The 15,853-nt window shown below is 39.3% G+C and overlaps 1 long non-coding RNA gene across 1 annotated transcript; it reads left to right on the forward strand.

Annotated features, from left to right (window-relative positions):
- The first annotated feature begins 433 nt into the window (after positions 1-433).
- LOC308640110 lies at positions 434-15,610 on the forward strand. Its single transcript, XR_014020175.1, has 3 exons — positions 434-778; positions 14,945-15,005; positions 15,573-15,610. It is a non-coding gene; the product is annotated as an uncharacterized lncRNA (long non-coding RNA).
- Positions 15,611-15,853: the final 243 nt, after the last annotated feature.

Here is a 15,853-nt window from a genome sequence, read left to right on the forward strand (position 1 = left end):
GTTGTGTGCCACTGTGCCTGGCCTCCATGAACTTTTATAAAAGAAACTGTGTATCACTGCATTGGTAGAAACATCAGATTGGTGGGGTACAGAAAAAAAAAATAAAAAAAAATTCTTCTGTATGTCTGTCATTGCATTCTGAGCTTTGATGGATTTTGGAGACATCTGGTCCGATTAGTGATATATTCTGAGAAGTTTTGAGATTGTGGTCTGATACAGAAATTAAGATGATTGACTATTAAAGGGCTTAAGATAGCCCGAGATAATGTTTGCTCTCCATACAGAACCCTGCCTTTCCACCCTCATGGTAGTCTAGTTAGCCAAAGTCAAGTACTCTGAAGGTTCTTTGATGTAGATGCAACTGTATAGAGAACTTGAGTTCACAGCTGTAAAAATCTTGTGCTTTTTCTTTTATCTTTTTTAGATGTAGACACCATATCAAATTTCTTGGACAGAGGTTCCCTTTGGACACCTCACAGAGTCCCATGTCCTCAGCCACTGTCCTCTCCTGGAGCTGCCACAAAGTGCCCACAGCTGCCCTGTGCCTTGCAGGGTGAACAGAATTTCAGGCCCTGGGTCAGCTGCTCCCAGAGGACAGCCTGAGGTGTGGGGTACAGCCTCTCAGGGAAGCTGCTAGGGGCCCTGGGCTGAGGAATCTCCTGGAAAAGGCCTCATCTAAACAGCTACTTCCTTGGGACCTAGTTTTCCCGAAGCTCTGTTCCCATTTCTTGGAGACAGGTGGACAGTCAGCCTGTGGATGCTGGTGCTGAGGGGCCAGGTGAGCAGTGACTCCTGCCCTTTTAGTCTCTCACAGTGTGAAGGAGCAAAACCTCTCCCAGAATATAAAAACCACCCACCCCAGTGCAGAGCTGTGCAAACCTGAAAAGCCTTATAGACTGGAGTCATGGTCCAGGTGCCTGGGAGGGTGATCCTGGATGCTTTCCATGAGCAAGACCAGGAGGAAGCATGTCCCAGCTGTCAGGGACCTTCCCTGCCCCTTGAGCCTGACACATCTGTGCTCCCTCAGCACCAAAGCTTTCTGTGTATCACTTTGAAATGATGTGCTCACTTATCTGAGGCCCAGGTTTATTTATTCAGAGCCATTTATTAGTAAAATGGCAAGAGAGAGGCGGATTAAAATCCACCTTTTTTTTGGTTGTTGTTGTTAAAAATCCCTGCTTACAGCCAGGTACAGTGGTGCACACCTGTGATCCTTCCTGCTCCAGAGGCTGAGACAGGAGTGTTGCAAATTTGAGGACAGCCTTAGCAACTTAGCGAGGCCTTATGCAACCTGGTGAGACTGCGTCTCAAAATAAAATATAAAAATGACTGGGGATGGGGCTCAGTAGTAATATCTCTGGGTTTAATCTCGGGGGCATCAAACAAAAAAGAAATAAAGAAAAAGAAAACATCTAATTGCCTAATTTACCTTTTGCTACCCCTGAGCATGTGTAGAAAGTTTGTAAGATTCAGATTTGTCTTTTCAGTGGTTTCAAATTGAAATCCAACCCTCGATTCCAAAATACCACATAAGATACAGAGAAACTCTGTCTTGCATTATTGCTGCAGAATTTGAGTCCAATTTTACAAAAATAGTGGTGGATAAATTTATGAATGTGATTTCATGAAACTTGTATCTGTCCTTCACAAGGTGATGAATTTGACAGAGGACGACAGTTTTTCGCCATTGTTGTCTGAATTTGGCAGGTTCATGCTAACTGTGTGGTTTTTTGTTATCAGGAATGGAACACAGAGGTGCTTAACCACCAGCCCCTTTTACATTCTTTGTTTTGAGACAGAGTCTTGCTACATCTTCTAGGGCCTCAGACTCCTGAACCGCTGGGGTTACAGGTATGCACCATCACACCTGTCTCATTGTAAATTTTAAGGACAATTTTGAAAATACCTTGAATACCCAACTGTAATCATTTAATCACTGAATATCAGTGAAAGAGTAAATGACACCTGTTTTCTGCAAAAGAGAGATCCATGTGTCTAAATAAGGGTGCTGATCCCCTCACCATGTCACCTAATTCCTGTTCCCTCCCAACTGCCTCCTCATAGGGCCACCACTTTGGGAGCTAGCCTTTTATCTTATGAAACTTGGGAGTAACATAAATGCTCTCTCTATTCTCTCTGTCTTGTACAACATTTTGGCTGGTCTTAGATACAGTTTACTTTTCCAATTTTTTGAAGAGTATTTTTTGTTGTGGCTGTAGTTGGACACAATATCTATTTATTTATTTTTATGTGGTGCTGAGGATCAAACCTAGGGCCTCTCATGTGCTAGGCAAGTACTCTACTGCTGAGCCAGAATCCCAACCCAACTATTTCCATTTTTAGATGTAGTTTTTCTTAAGTTTACCTCCAAAATACAGTAAACAATGCCCTAAAAATTTCACAGAATTTACTGAAACACTCAGTGTTTTTTCAGAGAGTTTAGATCATGGGAACATTCAATCTTCTTTGTGAGAAAGTGTGGTGTCTTTCCACTGATATTGTTGTGTTTTTATGCCTCTAATTGTGTACCTTTTGTATTATAAGCATTTTTATCTCTTATTACATGTATTTTACCAAGCACCACTCTCCAGCCCAAGAGAATTAGTATTGTAGACTGTTGTTTATTTATTTGCTTACTTATTGAGTGCTGGGAATTGATGCCATGGACTTGCTCATGCTTAGTTATCTCCCAGAAATGAATTTCAATTTCTGAGCAACGTTCTGGAGGTGGGCAGGTGTTTTACTGGGGAATAAACCTACAGGCACTTGACCACTGAGCACATCCTCAGCCCTTCTTATTTATTTATTGATTTTTCTTTTTTTTTTAATTTTGTATAGTTGTAGATGGATAGAATACCTTTATTTTATTTATTTTTCTGTGATGCTGAGGATCATACCCAGTGCCTCACACATGTTAGCAAGTGGTCTGTCACTCAGCTACAGTCCCAGACCCTCTTTTTATTTTTAATGAAGACCAGTCTCACTAAATTTCTGAGTGTCTTACTATGTTGCTGAGACAGGCCTCAAACTTTTGCCATTTCCCTGCCTTGACCTCCCTAGTGGCTGAAATTACAGGTGCACACCACTACACCAGCAGTTGGAATGAGTTTTGAAGACTTATCATCCAATTTCTTTCCAGATGAAAATAGTATTGAAAATCAGTTTTCTTGCTTTTGTTCATACTTTTGAAATTTGTAACTATGACTCTTCCTCTTTGCTTCATTTTTTGCATTATTATGAAAAAGTTATTTAGCATATCATATTGTTTCTTATGTATACATTTTTAAAACTTCATGGCTTGGTAGTTTATTTACTTCTTTATTAGATAAACTTTGTTTTTATGAGCAATTTTAGGCTTACATAGGTTTAGTCAGTGTTCTCTAGAGGAAAAGTATCAAGAGGAAGTATGATTATCAAAGGGGATTCATTAGATTGGCCTACTTGACCCGAAGGTGGATGTCCACAGTGGCCATCTGCAGGCTGGAGAGCTTGAGAAGTAGTAGCTGCAGAGTCCCAGAGGCTGAAGCCTCAGAACAAGGGGGATCAATGGTGCTGCCCTAGTCCAGACCAAAGATTCTGGAAACTCACTAGAGAATCACTGGCAGAGTCCACTTTGGGAGAGTGAAGAATTTTGTTCCACCCAAGACACCGTCCTATTGGATGGTGCTGCCTAGCTTAAAGAGGTTCTCCAGTTTGGCTCACTATCCCATATGCCCATCATTTGTAGACACACCCTCATGGACACATACAGAAGCTCATTAATCATCGGCATCCTTTAATCCAATCAAGGTGACAATTAAATGTGCCATTACTCATAGTATCAAATACGCCTTCTCTCCAGCTGATAGTCTCCACTGTTTTCAACATATTGCATTGGTGTAGGGTGTTTGTTAGTTACTAAACCAGTGTTGAACATTTGATAAAGAGAATGGATGAAGCAACATTTAGGATAAGCCAAAGTTCATCCTTTACTTTAGGGTTCCTCTTCCTTCTGATGTGATTGTGTGTGTCACATCATATACAAGATAATGTCATACAGAAGAGTTTCACTGCTCTGGGAATCCAATGTTCCACCTGTTCATCACTCCTCCTCATTCCTTCCTCCCTCTCTGCTCCCTAAGTCCCTGGCACCCATCAGTTCTGCTATTGCATCTATAATGTTGTCTTTTTCAGAATGTTCTTGACTTGGAATCTTGCTGCACTTGGCCATTTCAAACTGGCTTCTCTCACTTACCAGTCTGCCTTTAAGGGTGCTGTCTTTCCAGGCTGCAGAGCTCATTTTCTGAGTGATGCTCTTTGGTGTGGTTTAACTTCAGCTTGTCCATTCAGTATTGAAAGGTGCATCTTCCTTGCATCTAGCTTTGGGCAGTTCTGGATATGGCTGCTGTAGTCACTGCAGTGAGGGTTCCTGTGCCCATAATTTTCACATCATTTGCGTAGACACCTGGAGTGTGATGACTTAATTGTACAGTTTTTTGCATTTATGATTAAATTTTGCATTTATGATTATGAGCATCATTCATAGTCGTCTTTTCTATTTAATACTTTTCTTCATCTATTTAATTTGGATAATATGGTAACTTATGCCTCAGGAAGACTTAGGAGGTGTTAACTCAGCTTTTATGTTTTGGAAAAAACGTAGAAAACTGGTGGCAGTTCTTATGTGTCTCATGGAAGCCTGTTTGAGATGTCAGAGCCTTGCCTTGCCTTTTTAGGAAGTAATTAGTTATTGAGTCTGTTTTTCTCAGCAGCCATGGGCTCATCTGTTTTGTGTATTTCCCCTTGTGTGTAAGTTGTAGGAGATTGTCTCTCTCAAAGAAATGGTCCAGTTTCTGTAAGTTGTCTAATTTGTGTCAAGCACATTTATGATAATCTGAAGTCCCAATGCATTGTTGACGATGACACTTTTAAATCTGTTAGTAGGTTTTCAGTCCTCGTTGTTTTTTTTCTTTAATAATATTGTATATTTTACACTTTTTATTTCTTTCTTTTTATGTGGCAGTGAGGATTGAACCCAGTTTCTCCCAAGCACTAGGCAAGCACTCTTCCACTGAGCCACAACCCCAGTCCCTGTCCTCTGTATTCTTAGCCTTTTGTCAGTTAATCAGTGATGCTGATGTTCATGAAGAACTTGATTTTGCAGACTGCGGATTTCCTGATTGTGGTTTCATCAACACTTTCTCTGTTACCTACTGTTGAGAGCCACAGCCGAAGGGGCCCCAGCAAACTTTCAGACTGCCAGCTGATGATTGGCTCACAGCGGCCCCAGCAACTTCTAGCTGATTGGCTCCTCTGCGGTGATGCTCATTGGGCTGTTTCCCTGCCCTTTCAGACTACAGAGCTGCTCATTGGGGGACTTTTTTGGCTCCACCCACACGACCCAGCCAATCGGCCTCAAGAGCAGGAGGAGTGGGGGAGGTTGAGAGGCTTGTGGGAAGCTGGTGGTGGCAGTTGGGCTCTGAAGGTTTTTCCTGAGGAGCTTTTTTGTTTGGCATGTGTGGTTCTAGAAATGAAGTTTGTTTCCTTTGACAAGTGGCTTCTGAATTGTGCCCAGCCAGACTGCGGCAACCTACCTGTGGTTAATTTATAAGGTTTACCTTGCTCTTCTTTCTCTGGTTTTCTTAAGCGGCAGTTTCATTGGTTGCTTTTAGCTCTTCTTTTCTGAAATGTGTGTTGGATGACTTAGATACCCATTCAGCACCACCTCTGGTGTTCTCTATGAATTTCCTATGATGGACTTTTACATTTTTTTCTTTCAAAATGGTCACCTTTTCTCTTGAGTCACCTCTTTGTCCTGTGTCTGTTCAGAGCCCTGTGTTTCATGTCCCCTTCCCTGGAGGCTGTTCAGTTTCTTCTGATCTGATTTCTGCTTTAGCTCTCATGTTCTTTGAGCATACATGGGATTTCACTGGTGGTGCACTTGTAGGGGTGTGGTTTATGTCCTGTGGAGTGTTGCTGTGACCCTGAGACCTCAGTGTGCTTCCCATTTGGTTGAAGGTCCATGAAGCCCTCCTGTCTGCATCATTGTCCTGACAGAGTTGGGCTGATGTCTCTGAGTGTAATTGTGGATTCTTCATTGTTTTGGGTGGTTCTGTATGGTTTCAGTCCTTGAGTATGCTTCTGTGTAAGTGGCAGGGACATTTTCTTTGTCTGTTCCATCACTGTGCAGACATCATAGCATGCTTACAGATGTGAATGGTGGCCTCTTTCACACGCAGACTGTGTGGGATAGTTCAGAATTCTGGGCTACAAACTTGTTGCTTTACCACACTCTGGAAAAGCTTCTGCCTTAGGTTTGTTTGCACCACCATTGCTACAGGCACGATGAATCTCTTTCACAACAGACAATCATTGCATATGTGGCCCAACCTTGATCAAAATGTCCTTGAACAGAACATTGGTATGTGTCTCATGACTGTATATTATGGTAGTGAACCAGCTGCTGTTAAGAAGAGTTTGACAATCATTGGACATTCATTGTTGCTGTGAGACTTAGAAAAGTAGTGCCTGCTGTTTATTCAGAAGATTGTTTTCAGAGTTATAAAACTTTGTAAGGCTGTTGTTTGGAGAAGGTGACATTTTTGTTTTTTCTTTCTTTCTTTCTTTCTTTTTTTTTTAAGAGAGAAAGAGAGAAGAGAATTTTTTTAATATTTATTTTTTAGTATTCGGCAGACACAATATCTTTGTTTGTATGTGGTGCTGAGGATCGAACCTGGGCTGCACACATGCCAGGTGAGCACGCTATCGCTTGAGCCCCATCTCCAGCCCATGGTGACATTTTTAGGTCATTGAGTTCTTTCTTTCTTTTTTTTTTCATTTTTTTATTGGTTGTTCAAAACCTTGCAAAGCTCTTGACATATCGTATTTCATACATTAGATTCAAGTGGGTTATGAACTCCCATTTTTATCCCAATTACAGATTGCAGAATCACATCGGTTACACATCCACATTTTTACATGATGCCATATTAGTGACTGCTGTATTCTGCTACCTTTCCTATCCTCTACTATTCCCCCCTCCCATCCTTTCCCATCTTCTCTCTCTACCCCATCTACTACAATTCATTTCTCTTCTTGTTTTTTTTTCCCATTCCACTCACAACATCTTATATGTAATTTTGTATAACAATTGGGGGCTCCTTCCATTTCCATGCAGTTTCCCTTTTCTCTCCCTTTCCCTCCCTTCTCATGTCTCTGTTTAATGTTAGTCTTTTCCTCCTGCTCTTCCTCCTTGCTCTGTTCTTAGTTACTCTCTTTATGTCTCTTTATATCAAAGAAGGCATTTGGCATTTGTTTTTTAGGGATTGGCTAGCTTCACTTAGCATAATCTGCTCTAATGCCATCCATTTCCCTGCAAATTCCATGATTTTGTCATTTTTTAGTGCTGCGTAATACTCCATTGTGTATAAGTGCCACATTTTTTTTTATCCATTCATCTATTGAAGGGCATCTGGGTTGGTTCCAAAGTCTAGCTATTGTGAATTGTGCTGCTATGAACATCGATGTGGCAGTATCCCTGTAGTACGCTCTTTTAAGGTCTTCAGGGAATAGTCCGAGAAGGGCAATAGCAGGGTCAAATGGTGGTTCTATTCCCAGCTTTCCCAGGAATCTCCATACTGCTTTCCAAATTGGGTGCACCAATTTGCAGTCCCACCAGCAATGTATAAGAGTACCCCTTTCCCCACATCCTTGCCAGCACTTATTGTTGTTTGACTTCATAATGGCTGGCAATCTTACTGGAGTGAGATGGTATCTTAGGGTGGTTTTGATTTGCATTTCTCTGACTGCTAGAGATGGTGAGCATTTTTTCATGTATTTGTTGATTGATTGTATGTCCTCCTCTGAGAAGTGTCTGTTCAGGTCTTTGACCCATTTGTTGATTGGGTTATTTTTTTTTAAGAGATGAGAGAGAGAGAGAGAGAGAGAGAGAGAAGAGTTTTAATATTTATTTATTTTAGTTCTCGGCGGTCACAACATTTTTGTTTTGTATGTGGTGCTGAGGATCGAACCCGGGCCGCACGCATGCCAGGCGAGCGTGCTACCACTTGAGTCACATCCCCAGCCCTCATTTGTTTTATTATTGTTAATTTTTTTGCGTTTCCCAGCACCATTTGTTGAAGATGCTATCTTTCCTCCATTGCATGCTTTTAGCCCCTTTATCAAATATAAGATAGATGTAATTTTGTGGACTGGTCTCTGTGTCCTCTATTCTGTACCATTCATCCACCCGCCTTTTTTGGTACCAGTACCATGCTGGTTTTGTTACTATTGCTCTGTAGTATAGTTCGAACTCTGGTATTGCTATATTGCCTGACTCACACTTCCTGTTTAGAATTGCTTTTGCTATTCTGGGTCTTTTGTTTTTCCATATGAATTTCATAATTGCTTTATCTATTTCTACAAGAAATGCCCTTAGGATTTTGATTTGCATTGCATTGAACCTATAGAGAACTTTGGGTAATATTTTCATGTTGATGATGTTAGTTCTTCATATTCATGAACAGGGTATATTTTTCCATCTTCTAAGGTCTTCTTCTATTTCTCTCTTTAGGGTTCTGTAGTATTCATTGTATAAATCTTTCACCTCTTTTGTTAGGTTGATTCCCAAGTATTTTATTTTTTTTTTGAGGATATTGTGAATGGGGTGGTTGTCCTCATTTACATTTCAGAAGATTTGGCACTGATATACAGGAATGCCTTTGATTTATGCGTGTTGATTTTATATCTTGCCACTTTGCTGAATTCATTTATTAACTCTAGTAGTTTCTCTGTAGACCCTGTTGGGTCTGTTAGATATATTATCATATCATCCACAAATAGTGATAATTTAAGTTCTTCTTTTCCTATTTTTATGCCTTTAATTTCTTTCGTCTAATTGCTCTGGCCAGTGTTTTGAGAACTATATTGAATAGAAGTGGTGATAGAGGGCATCCCTGTCTTGTTCCAGATTTTAGAGGAAATGCCTTCGGTTTTTCTCCATTCAGAATAATGCTAGCCTGAGGTTTAGCATATATAGCTTTTACGATGTTGAGGTAAGATCCTGTTATTCCTAGTTTTTCTAGTATTTTGAACATAAAGTGTTGTTGTACTTTGTCGAATGCTTTTTCTGCATCTATCGATGATCATGTGGTTCTTTAAGTCTATTGATGTGGTGAATGACATTTATTGATTTCCGTATATTTACCCAGCCTTGCATCCCAGGGATGAATCCTACTTGATCATGGTGCACAATTTTTTTGATATGCTTTTGTATTCAATTTGCCAGGATTTTATTGAGGATTTTTGCATCTATGTTCATTAGAGATATTGGTCTGTAGTTTTTTTTCTTTGAAGTATCTTTGTCTGGTTTTGGTATCAGGGTGATGTTGGTCTCATACAATGAATTTGGAAGATCTCCTTCTTTTTCTGTTTCTTTAAATAACTTGAAAAGTATTGGTATTAATTCTTCTTTGAAGGTTTTGTAAAACTCTGCTGTATATCCATCTGTTCCAGGGCTTTTCTTGGTTGGTAGTCTTTTGATGGCTTCTTCTATTTCCTCCTTTGTCATTGGTCTTTTTAAATTGTGTGTATCTTCCTGACTCAATCTGGGCAAGTCATATGACTTAAGAAATTTATTGATATCTTCACTATCTTCTATTTTATTGGAATATAGGGTTTCAAAATAATTTCTAATTATCTTCTGTATTTCTGTAGTATCTTTTGTGATATTGCCTTTTTCATCCCATATGTTGGTAATTTGAGTTCTCTCTCTTCTTCTCTTTGTTAGCATGGCTAAGGGTCTGTCAATTTTATTTATTTTTTCGAAGAACCAACTTTTAGTTTTATCAATTTTTTCAATGTTTTTTTTTGTTTCAATTTCGTTGATTTCCGTTCTGATTTTAATTATTTCTTGTCTTCTGCTACATTTGCTGTTGTTTTGCTCTTCTTTTTCTAGGGTTTTGAGATGAAGTGTGAGTTCATTTATCTGTGTTTTTTTTTTTTCTTTTTTTGAGGAATGTCCTCCAGGCAATGAATTTCCCTCTTAAAACTGCTTTCATTGTGTCCCATAGATTCCGGTATGTTGTGTCTGTATTTTCATTTATCTATAAGAATTTTTTTTTATTTCCTCCTTTATGTCTTCTGTAACCCATTGATCATTCAGTAACATATTGTTCATTTTCCAGGTGATGCAGGATTTTTCCTTCCTTCTTTTATCATTGATTTCCAGTTTCATTCCATTATGATCAGATAAGATGCATGGTATTATCTCCACCCTTTTATATTTACTAAGAGTTGCCCTATGGCATAATATATGGTCTACCTTTGAGAAGGATCCATGTGCTACTGAGAAGAACGTGTATCCATTTGATGATGGTTGATATAGTCTATATATTTTGGTTAAGTCTAGGTTATTAATTGTTTTATTGAGTTCTATAGTTTCTCTATTCAGCTTTTGTCTGGTGGATCTGTCCAATGGAGAGAGCGGTGCATTGAAGTCACCGATAATTATTGTGTTGTGGTCTATTTGACTCTTGAACTTGAGGAGAGCTTGTTTTATGAATGTTGCAGCACCATTGTTTGGTGCATACATATTGATAATTGTTATGTCTTGTTGGTGGATGGTTCCTTATAACAGTATATATATAGTGGCCTTCTTTATCCCTTTTGATTAAGTTAGGTTTGAAGTTGATTTTATTCGATATGAGTATGGCCACTCCTGCTTGCTTCCAAGGACCATGTGAGTGGTATGATTTTTCCCAGCCTTTCTTTTTCAACATGTGTATGTCTTTTCCTATCATATGAGTCTCCTGAAGGCAGCATATTGTTGGATTCATTTTTTTTTTAATCCAGTGTACTAGCCTTTGTCTCTTGATTGGTGAATTTAAGCCATTAACGTTTAAGGTTACTATTGATATATTGTTTGTACTTCCAGACATGTTTATTTATTTATTTATTTATTTATTTATTTTAATATGGCTCGTTTTTCCTTTTTGGTTATATTTTTTGTCCTTCTCTTTACTGGATTACCTCCCAATGTTAGTTTTGGGTGCTGTTTTGCTCAGAATGCCTTGCAGTGCTGGTTTTTTGGCTGCGAATTCTTTTAAGTTTTGTTTATCATGAAATATTTTAATTTCATTGTCAAATCTGAAGCTTAATTTTGCTGGATACAGTATTCTTGGTTGGAATCCATTATTTTTCAGTGTTTGAAATACGTTGTTCCAGGATCTTCTTGCTTTCTTCGTCTGTGATGAAAAATCAGCTGTTAACCTAATTGGTTTACCCCTGAATGTAATCTGCCTTCTTTCTCTTGTAGCTTTTAATATTGTCTTTTTGTTCTGTATGTTGGATATCTTCATAATTATGTTTCTTGGAGTTGGTCTATTAGGGTTTTGTATGTTTGGAGTCCTGTAGGCTTCCAGGATTTGGCAATCCATTCCATCTTTCATATCTGGGAAGTTTTCTAGGATTCTTTCATTCAATAGGTTGTTCATTCCTTTGGTTTGAATCTCTATACCTTCTTCTATCCCGATGACTCTCAAGTTTTTTTTGTTTCTTTTTAATAACATCCCATATTTCTTGGATAGATTGCTGGTGACTTTTTAGCATCCTTTCTGTGTTGACTATATTCTTCTCAAGTTGATACACTTTGTCTTCATTATCTGATGCTCTGACTTCTATTTGATCTAGTCTATTTGTAATATTCTCATTTGAGTTTTTAATTTGGTTTATGGTTTCCTCCATTTCTAGGATTACTGTTTGATTTTTTTTTTTTTTAAATCTCTATCTCCTGGTATAGGTCATTCTTTGCCATTTGAATTTGCCTATTTAATTCATTTTCAAAGTATACTTTCATTGTTTGTACTTGCTGCCTAAAGTCTTCTCTAAGATTCCGTTCCATGTGAGTTACGTGTACCTTGAGTTCTTTCTCTGTCCATTTTTCTGAAGCCTCTAGGTTCTCCTGTGAATTTAAGCTTTCCTGCACTGTTTGTAATCCTTTTTTCCCTTGTTTTTTCATGGTGCTCACATTGCTTTCCAACTCTGTTTCACTGCTGTGTTTCTGTTTTCTTCTTTAAATTTGTTTTGGTTTTCATAGTTCCAATATCTCTCCTTTGTGTTGGGAGACAATGTTTAGCGATATTGTGTTTAATTGTGCTTTATGGTAAATTCATTAGTTTCATTAGAGGCCTACAGAATTTGATGGCATGTATAGAATTGAGGTTTGAACTTAGGATTTTATGATGAGGTCGGGCGCTTTGATGGTATGGAGGTTAGTATATGTTAGCTTCTTTGGGGGGTTGCTCAAATGCAGGCGGATATTAACAAGGAATAGACAGGAGTACTTGGGGGTAGTTAAGGGCTTAGTCGGACTATGGACTGATTCGTAGTATTCATCTATTTGCATTTAGTAAGTTGTACATAATCTGGGTGGTCGTGCTTAAGAGGAAAGATGGGGAAAAAGTGAGGAAGCAAACCAAGAAAGAGGGAGAGAGGAAAGAAAGAAAAAAGAATAGAAAAGAAAAGGAAATGATAATAAAAAAATAATAAAACACAGTAAAATAGAAATTACATTTAAAAAAATAATAGTACAATTGTAGAAAAGAAAAAAATAAAATTAAAAAAAAATTAAAAGAAAAAAAGACACTGTTAGGCTTCTATTTTCTTCGCTTCCAGCAGGTGGTGCTGTGCCTTCCGGGCCAAGATTTTGTCCTCCAGCTATAGGAAACAGTCCGTATTAGGCTGCTCCCTCCTCCCCCCACTGGTGTCTCTCAAAACCTGTTAGCTTAGGTTAATTCCTGGTTTCTAGTCCCCTGGCTTCTCCTGTCAGCCAGGTCTACCCCCGTGTGGTACCTCTCGGCAGTTGAAACTACACTCTGGGCCTGCAGTTTCCTGGATGTGGAGTGCGGCTTTTGGGAACCGGCACCTTATTGTTTTGATTTTCTCCGCTAGCCCCTCCTCCTAGAGCTGGCAAAACAGGTTTTGTTTTCGCCGCTGGTGGGAGGGAGGAGTTGGGGGTCAGGTGCCTTTGCCTTTCCCCCACACCTCTACTCACATTCCCTCTGTTAATCACACCCCCGGAAAGCCGGGGAGAGATTTTATGTGATTTTCCCGTTGTATGGAAAATGGTTTTAATGTCACAGATCTGTTCTATCACTGAATGAGATGTGATCAGTCGAAAACTGGCGATGGTGATGTCAGCTCTCCAAGATGGTGGCCGCTGGCTTCCTTGGTGGTCTTACTGGTTTGGAGGAGAGGATTGGACCGCTTCCTTCCCCTGTCTCAAACCCAGAATTCAGCACTGAGCACAGTGAGGGCACAGCCAGAAGGCACCCACAGAATCAGCAGCGCCATATCTCTGCGTTTCTAGCTCGCCGTTTCCCGGCGAGCGTCGCAGTCTAGCAGTGGGGCAAGTCACTGAATAAGCAGCTTGAATCTCTGTGCGGACAAATCGCTCGCGGTTGAGCCCCAGTAACCGATCCTCGGGCGATGGAAATCCTTCCTCTAGGTTTTGGTGCACCCCAATTTTGCTGGAAATTCCTAATAAGATAGCTTTTGGCCGTTCTAACTTCTCATTCACCCGCACAGTGACATGGTACACGGGGGTGATGCACTCCATCCGCCGCCATCTTCCAAGTCCTCATTGAGTTATTTCTAAGACACGTGCCATCATTCCACTTACCCCATTCTGCTTTGACTGTAACCACAAGAAACTATCAAATTGTTGTGTTTATTAATAAATAAATTAAATTAATCAAATAGAGAACTCATGTTAGTTTTGGTCATTTAATAGTAAGCTAGTTGACTAAATTTGTTCTGGAGTAAAGCACCTGCAAACTTCTAGTTGTTCTTAGTGTAATCACACAGGATGAGGTCAATTTCCAGTTAACACATTGTGACCACCTGTGTGAAATGTTGTCTAAATGTTGTCTATGAAGGAATCTCCTTAGTGACCCCATGCCCAGAGGGTGGGAGTGGGGGCTGGCCCTAGGCATTTCTTCTTTTTTTAATATTTATTTTTTAGTTCTCGGCGAACACAACATGTTTGTTGGTATGTGGTGCTGAGGATCGAACCCGGGCCGCATGCATCCCAGGCGAGCACGCTACCACTTGAGCCACATCCCCAGCCCCCTAGGCATTTCTTTAAGTATGGAACAATAGACTTTCAGAGGAAACAAGACATCAGTAAATACCATGTTGCCTATATTAACCTTGTAGGTACAGGGAGCCACTGTAGTTGGCAGAATCTCTCTCAAATGCTTAGTTTCATGATTCCTGCATTTTTCTACTTATCACCTTTCTTTTCTAAAGATACATACTATCAGAAGTGCTTATATTAGCTCTGTACCACACAGGACGTTTCTAGGACACGTAATAGAGGTGCAACCATTAAAGAAGTTAGGAGTGATCTGGGAGCCTGTCTTACTTCCTGTGAACTCACCAAAGGAAGGGTATAAATCACTATAATGTTTGCCTTCTGAGTAGCCAATTTCTAGTGTTGGAATGGGTGTAAGAAATTGAGTGCAGTAAAGATTTGATGGACCAAATCGTGGAATTAATCAGGAGGCCAGGCAATCATGTGAACATCATGCATGTTGAGTGCAGATTTCTCATGCTGTCAATCTTTCCTGGCCTCCACTATACATTTGTGGGATATTTTAGATCTCAATGACCTTTGAGGATGTGGCTGTGAACTTCACCAAGGAGGAGTGGTCTTTTCTGGATGCTTCCCAGAAGAACCTTTACAGAGATGTGATGCTGGAAGTCCTCAGAAACCTGGCTTCTATAGGTAACAATGATGGTTTTAAAATTAATCCAATTGAGAACTCATGTTTATTTTGGTCATTTATGTAGAAGGTGCAAAGGAAATCAGTTGATGAATTATTGAAGCATAAATGGCACCTACAATTTGGCAAAGCATTTCTAGCTCCTAAATATTCATAAAGATTGTTATGTTCTCTCATTTTAGGAAACAAGTGGGAAGACAAGACCACTGAAGATCAGATTGAAAACTCTGGAAGCAACCTAAGGTAACTCTACTCACAAGAGGAATTTGTGAGGGAATCTGAGAACTGTCATATAATTTTTAAAGCAAACCAACTGAAGAAGTATGCATAATTTGAAATGTATTTATTCTTATAATATTTTTTACCAGAAATATGTACTTATCTGTGACAGGTATTCAGTCTTTTCAAAGTATTTGACATGCAAAAAGTACTATGAAATTGCATATGTGAATATGACTATGTGAATAATAGCCATAGAGAAGCTGTGTTGCAAAGGATTGTTTCCTTTCAATCGATTTATTTTCAGGCAACTTTAACAAGTCAGAAAATCTAGCCTTTACATGATGTTGGTAGAAATGTAAATACCTATAAATAAATAGAAAACTGTGAATGAGTTAGGTATCAATTATGTGCTGGTCACTTCGTCTTCAAAGAAGTCCTATGGTAAACTTAAAACTTTCCCCACAGAATAGTGGAAACCTTCAAATCGATTCCAATTCTTAATCAAACAAAGAAAAATTTTAATAGAGTAAATCCATGTGACTTCATTATGTGTGCAAAAGATTTCATATATCCTTCATTCCTTCATAGGCACATCACATCTCACTCTGGACACAAATACTGTAAGCATGAAGAATGTGAAGAGAAGCCATGTGAATTTAAACAATATAGGAAATCTCTGGTTTCTCTCAAAAGTGTTCACACACAAATGTTGTTACAAACTGGAGATAGACCACATGAAAGTTCAGTATGTGGGAAAGTCATCAGTTGTTCCAATGACATTCCAAGTCATGAAGAAACTCATACTGGGTGGCAACCCTATGAATGTCAACAATGTGGTGAAGCCTCTTCTTCTCTCCCAGGTGTTCAAA

This window comes from Spermophilus citellus (genome assembly GCF_964194105.1).
Source record: "Spermophilus citellus genome assembly, contig: SCAFFOLD_365, whole genome shotgun sequence".
NCBI classification, from domain to species: domain Eukaryota; kingdom Metazoa; phylum Chordata; class Mammalia; order Rodentia; family Sciuridae; genus Spermophilus; species Spermophilus citellus.